The following is a 6,253-nucleotide window of genomic DNA, read 5'->3' on the forward strand; positions in this document are numbered from 1 at the left end:
CCTTTGTCTTTTTGTTGTTCTAGGTCAGTCCACCAGACCTAGGGGATATATTTATGTCTGTAGTCATAAATCCTACATAGCACTTCCCATTATAATTTGAGCAATTCTTTGCATTAAAAAATGATAGGAATAAGATGTAAGTAAATACACTTACGAGGAGTTACTTCCCACCATCATTTATGTAGGATTAAAATTGTAAATGTGTAAAAATCTCAATTCATTAGTTCCCGCCAAAGGAAGACGATAGGATTCAATTTTCCTATTAACCACTGTTAATATACCATTGGCCAATACAATTTATAATGTTTTATGAAATTTTTTATAGAGCATAATTTATAACTTGATTGGTAGGCACTATGCTACCCTGCAACACTTATTTTAAATGAATTGTTAATTTTGCATTCAATGCATTTACATATAATCAAAATTTAACCTCTTTCTCTTCTGTGTTCCCTTCCCTTGCTTTAGGGGTATGCTAGTATAGATTAATAGCCCCAGGGGACGTTCTATCCTCTTCACCATGGTGACTCTTTATGAAAATTGACCTTACTTGAACTACCCATAGTTGCTACAACATAAAGTTGCATTGCCTTATAGATACTATGGAGGTTATAAATGGAAATTGGCTACAAATACATTAAACTTTCCAATGTAAGTGCTAAGAAGTTATATGAGAAATTGTGATGATGTGATTTGGTTCTTCTCTATATTAATAAGGATTTTTTTTAATGATCGATAATTTGATTTGTTAAAATTATAATGTTTATTGTATTATATCACCACTTAAAAAATGTACTTGCATCTGCGCTCCTGAGACCTAGCCGCCCCTGCTGCTGGTTCTGGCCGCCGGCCAGCTTCGGCTCACGGGCTCTTTGCTGGAGGATTCAGCCTCTCTCCTGCGCCTGACGAACTGCTTCGGATCTTTCATTTCTTGAGTGTTTTCCTGCTAGGCCTGCGGCTGCTGCGCCCCATCGCAAAGCCTTGCAGAGCCCTTCATGGAGCCCAGCGGGGGCTCTGCCCCCCCCCCCCCCCCCATACCCTTCCACCGGAGATCGCGGCGTTCAAAGCCATGGTAGCTGCCAGCTCGAAACGCCCTCCCTCAGCTAGCCAGCAGAAATTCGTCAAGAAGCTTGATTCCATCCCAACGGTTTCCCTACCCGAAGAAGAAATATGCAAAGCTGCCATGAATCTAGCTAAGAAAGGGTTGATAGGCTAGTTTACGAGTCTCTGGCCTTCCCCCAAGTCGGTGGAGGACTGGACACAAAGAAACTGGTCTCCCTTGATCAAAGAAGGGGTTAAAAGCTACTTCGTAGGCAAAGGATTCTATGTGTTCGTCTTCGAGAGCTCGGATGACAGAAGCCTAATCTTCAGAAATGGCCCCTATTTTATGGGACAGCAGGGGTTGTATCTAAACAAATGGTCCCCGGATTTCGACCCCTCTCAGGACATCCCCTCAGCAGTTCCAGTATGGGTGCGACTTCCCCATCTGCCTCTACACTGCTGGAACCAAAAAACTCTACAGATCATAGGCAACGCGTTAGGAAAGTATATAGATCAAGCAGTAAGGAAAGATCAGTACTCATGCGCCCGAATCTGCGTAGAAGTTGATCTAGAGGAGGGTTTGCCTGAAGCAATAAAGCTCTCGGTGGCCGGGTGGACCCACGTTCAGGAACTGGATTACGAACAGCTCCCATTCAAGTGCAGATACTGTCATGAACATGGTCACTTTGCAAAGAACTGCAAGAAAAAGATCGAGGAGCAGGCAAAAAAAACAAATGAGGACCAGTGGACTGTAGTCCAAAAAACCGCCCGACAAAAAAAAGGAAATGGCAAAGGCAGCTTGTCCGGAGCTCCAGCGGTTTCAAGCCCAATCAAGAAAAGGCGCAGAAAAAACCCAGACTATCCCTTCTACCTCGACTCAGGAAAATCTGGAGCACACAGCAGACCCATCCCCCATCAAAGAGGGGGAAGAAGCTCCACAGGTCGAGCCTGCGCAATGAAGCCCCTCCAGCCCCTCATATGCTGATGTAACAAGGAAAAAGCCAGAAGAAAGCTCAAGTTCTTCAGAGGATGAAACCTTTGAGCGACCTTCTAAAAGAGCAGGCAGGAAATCTTGTCAAGAGCTAAGGGAAGAGGAGGTCGAGCGACTCAAAGTCCAAGGAAGCCAGGCCACCATAGAAATGACCATGGGAAGAAACACTAGACCTAGGCCTTCCAAGGGAGGCCACACTCCCTTCCTCAAGTAAATGATGAAGCTCGCCTCTTGGAATTGCAGAGGGCTGGGGAACACATCCAAAGCCGAAGCAGTCATGGACCTTCTGAAAATAGAACCTTCAGATATCCTCATGCTCCAAGAGACGAAGATAGAAGGGGGTGCTCTTCTAGATATCAGCAAAACAAAATGGAAGAAAAGCGCAGGCAAAGCAGTTAGTTCAAGGGGATCCTCTGGAGGGCTGGCAACTCTCTGGACCGAAGACTTATTTCAGCTAAAAAAGTCCCATGAAACCCAGCACTGGATCTTCACGGAGCTGTCACACTGTACAAGTAAGTTGTCCATCTCTTTGTTTAATCTATATGTTCCTGTCACATATTCTGAAAAACGAGATTGCTGGAACTCCCTCTCAGCTTTCCTTGAACAGCATAATCCAGACAACATTATCATAGCAGGTGACCTCAATATAGTTCTGAAAACAAAGGAGAAAAGGGGTGGATCCAGCAGCAGAGATCCAATGCTGGCTTTTGTCGAAGAGCTCTCACAGCAATGGGATTTAATAGACTTTACCCCAGTGCGCGGCCTTTTCACTTGGTCCAACAATAGATCTGGGCCGGATCACATTGCTGCCCGCCTGGATCGATTCCTGGTTCAAAGTTCGATCATGTTGAACAAAAAAATTATCAAGACCAAAATTCTGCCCAAGCTCACCTCAGATCACAAGCCGATTCAGCTTCTCCTAGAAGATGAAGAAAATCTGGGGCCCCTCCCTTTTCGCTTTAATCCTCTATGGATCGAGAGAGAAGGATTCATCGACATTGTGAAAGAAGCTTGGGCCAAACCTATCTCTAGATCTTCAAGCTTTGTTTGGGAGCAAAAACTCAAGGCTACAAAGTATGCGTTGAAGGATTGGATAAGGAAACCAGCCCCCAATCCAACCAATACAAGAAAAGAAGTAGTGCATACTTTGGAGAACCTGCAAGATAATATGGAAAGTAAAGAGATCACAGCAGAGCTGCTAGAGCAAGAAACAAAGGCCCAATGCTCAACCTATCGAGCCTTAAGAAAAGAGGAAGAATACTGGAGAATCAAATCCAAAAGTCTGTGGTTAAAAGCAGGGGATCGGAACACCTCCTTCTTCCACAGACAATATAGAGCCCGGTTGTCCAGGAACCACATCTCAGAAATAAAAACAGCAGATGGCCAAGTTAGACAGGGCTTCACCCAAGTTAAAGAGGCCGTAGACAGCCATTTCAGGAAATTATATAGCGAGAAACCTCAGGACTACGAGGAGGAGATAACAGGTTTCCTCTCTAATATTCCCCAACTGATCAGATGTTGGGTCCCTATAATACTAGTGATTACCCCATTACTATTGTAGTTATACCCCTTATTTATATTGTTGTGCCCCTATTACCCCCATATTGTTATTTCTGTGCCCCATAGAATCCCTCTATTGTTATTTTTGTGGCTTTATATTATTATTGTTAGGTCGGCTGGATTATATTGTGACTCCTTAGACTCCTATATATAGAAAGGAGGTTTTGTCATTTGTATCATCCAATAATTGTTCATTTATGTAATGTAAAGGAGGTTGCCCCCTCGAAGAGGCTGAATTCTAAGGCGTTGATCTATCTTTTCTATCTTTTCTTGAGCTGGTTTCATAACATTTGGTATCAGAGCTTTGGATTCTAGGGTTTCGCTACTCCAAACAGGTCATCGTGGAATTTTCACTATAACTTTTTTTTGTGACGTTTCAGAAGTCGCAAAAAAAACCCATTTGAGAAGAAATCGCGCTGAACCTCGGGTCCAAATTTCAGAGCTTTTCGCACGATATTTGCGGAGATATGATCTGAGGAAGTTGGTCTTTTTGCAGACTCCTGAATTACATTCAAAACAGGTGACCTAGGGAAAATCATCATAACTTTCTCTCTGGGGATCGGATTGAAATTTCGTAAGAAGGTACAGAAAGAGGACGGACTGTAGTTTCTTGTATGTGTGTTTCAGATTCAAAGGTTGAAACAGTGACTCGTGGCATGTCGTACAAGTTCGCTCTACTGAACCAGTCTAAAAGCAAGTCACTGTGGGAGATTTCACATAACTCTTCGTTGGAGAATCCAATTTGGCTCAAACTTGTGGCATTGGAAAGAGGACACAGAAGGCTACTATAGGTGGCAATTTCAAAACTGGATGATCCGAAATTACAGAGATACATCAGATTCAATATCAGGCTTCTATAAAGTGAAAAAAGGTGTGTAGTTTTTTTTAAATTTTTGTGTAAGCTTGGTTTAACGGAATTCAAAGGGCATAGTAAAGCATTATTATCAGTAACTAATGCCCCGAGGAAAGAAAATGCAAACACCTAGTAAGGAACCTGAAAGCTCTAGCATGACTCATGAAGAAGAGGAAGAAATGCTACATGATATATCAAAATTACAAGAACAAGTGCAACAAATGTCACGCTCACAAAAGCTAACAGAAGCTAAGATAAGTGGTGTGGAATCTAAGATAAAGGGCATGGAAGCTAAGATGGATGATTCAAAGACAGATTTGAAGAGAGACATGGCAGATTTGAAGATAGACTTGAAGACAGACATGGAAGAATTGAAGAAATTGCTACAAGAAAGGGTCACTAATGGTGAAAAGGTAGTAAAGGAAACTCATGATGAAAACAAAAGAAATGTTAATCATGATTCCATAGACGCTAATGTTGGATCTAAGAATCACCATATTCCAAAAATCAATATGAGGAAGTTTGATGGCAAGGATCCCGCCACATGGATATTATAGATGGAGCAATTCTTCGATCTCAATAATGTGCAAAACGCACAAAAGGTACGTATGGCAACTGTATATTTGGAACCAAATCAGTTTGTATGGTATCAATGGCTTTGCTCTCGTAAACAATTTATCACTTGGGAAATTTTTACAGAAGAATTGATAGCACATTATGAAGATATAAAAAGCAACACTTTTTTTAGCCAATTGATAAGTCTCAAACAAAAGGGTTCAGTAATGGAGCACATTGAGGAGTTCCAAAAATTGAACATAAGGGTAAAAGATATTCCAGAGGAGAATAGGATTGATGTGTTCATAGGGTCTTTAAAGGATAATATCCAACATGATGTTCGCCTTTGGGAACCTGATTCATTAGAGAAGGCATTCAGGTTAGCAAGAAAAATGGAAAGAAAAATTATGGCAACCAGGAAGCATACCACTCACAACTATAAAGACGGAAGTGTTGTTGCCCCTAGTCTTCCACAACCTATAAGGTTGACACCACAACAATTGGAAGAAAAAAGAGCAAAAGGGCTTTGTTACAGTTGTGATAGCAAATACACTAAAGGTCATAAGTGTGCTGAGAAGAAATTATTCTACATAGATTGTGAAGAGGAAGAAGAAAAGGAGCAAGAAAGGTCAAAAGAAGAAGATATACTCCAGGAACAAAGCCTAGATGAAGAACAAATAAATCCGACCATATCTTGTAATGCATTGGCGGGAATTACCACTCCTCAAACCATCAAGATAGAAGGACAAATCAAGAAGAAAAAGTTAATAGTGTTGATTGATTCAGGAAGCACCCACAATTTTATTCATTGTAGGGTAGCAAAAGAATTGAATTGCTTCCTATATCCAGCACCAGAGTGTCAAGTGATGATTGCAAATGGAGGAACAATAAATTGCTCTGGAAAGTGCCATAATATCAAGCTATCCATGGGAGAATATGTATTGACTAGCCCAATGCTTTCCATTCCAATGGGAGGTGCGGATGTTGTACTAGGAGTCCAATGGCTACAATCCTTGGGTACAATAGCTTTTAATTTTCAAGAACTTTTCATCAAATTTTCTACGGAAGGAAAGGAAGTTGAATTAAGGGGTATTGCAGGGAAACCAGGAAAGATAATCAGCTCTCATGGTATGACAAAGCTTCTAAAAAAGGAGCAAAGAGGTGTAATTGCACAATTATGCTCGCTAGATGTTTCCACATTGGAATCATCTATTTCTCCAGATCTCCAAAAAGTCTTGGACAATCATTCCAAG

The sequence above is a fragment of the Pinus tabuliformis genome, chromosome 8 (assembly GCF_031772625.1).
Source record: "Pinus tabuliformis cultivar Carrire ecotype Pingquan chromosome 8, CPIR1, whole genome shotgun sequence".
Classification (NCBI taxonomy): domain Eukaryota; kingdom Viridiplantae; phylum Streptophyta; class Pinopsida; order Pinales; family Pinaceae; genus Pinus; species Pinus tabuliformis.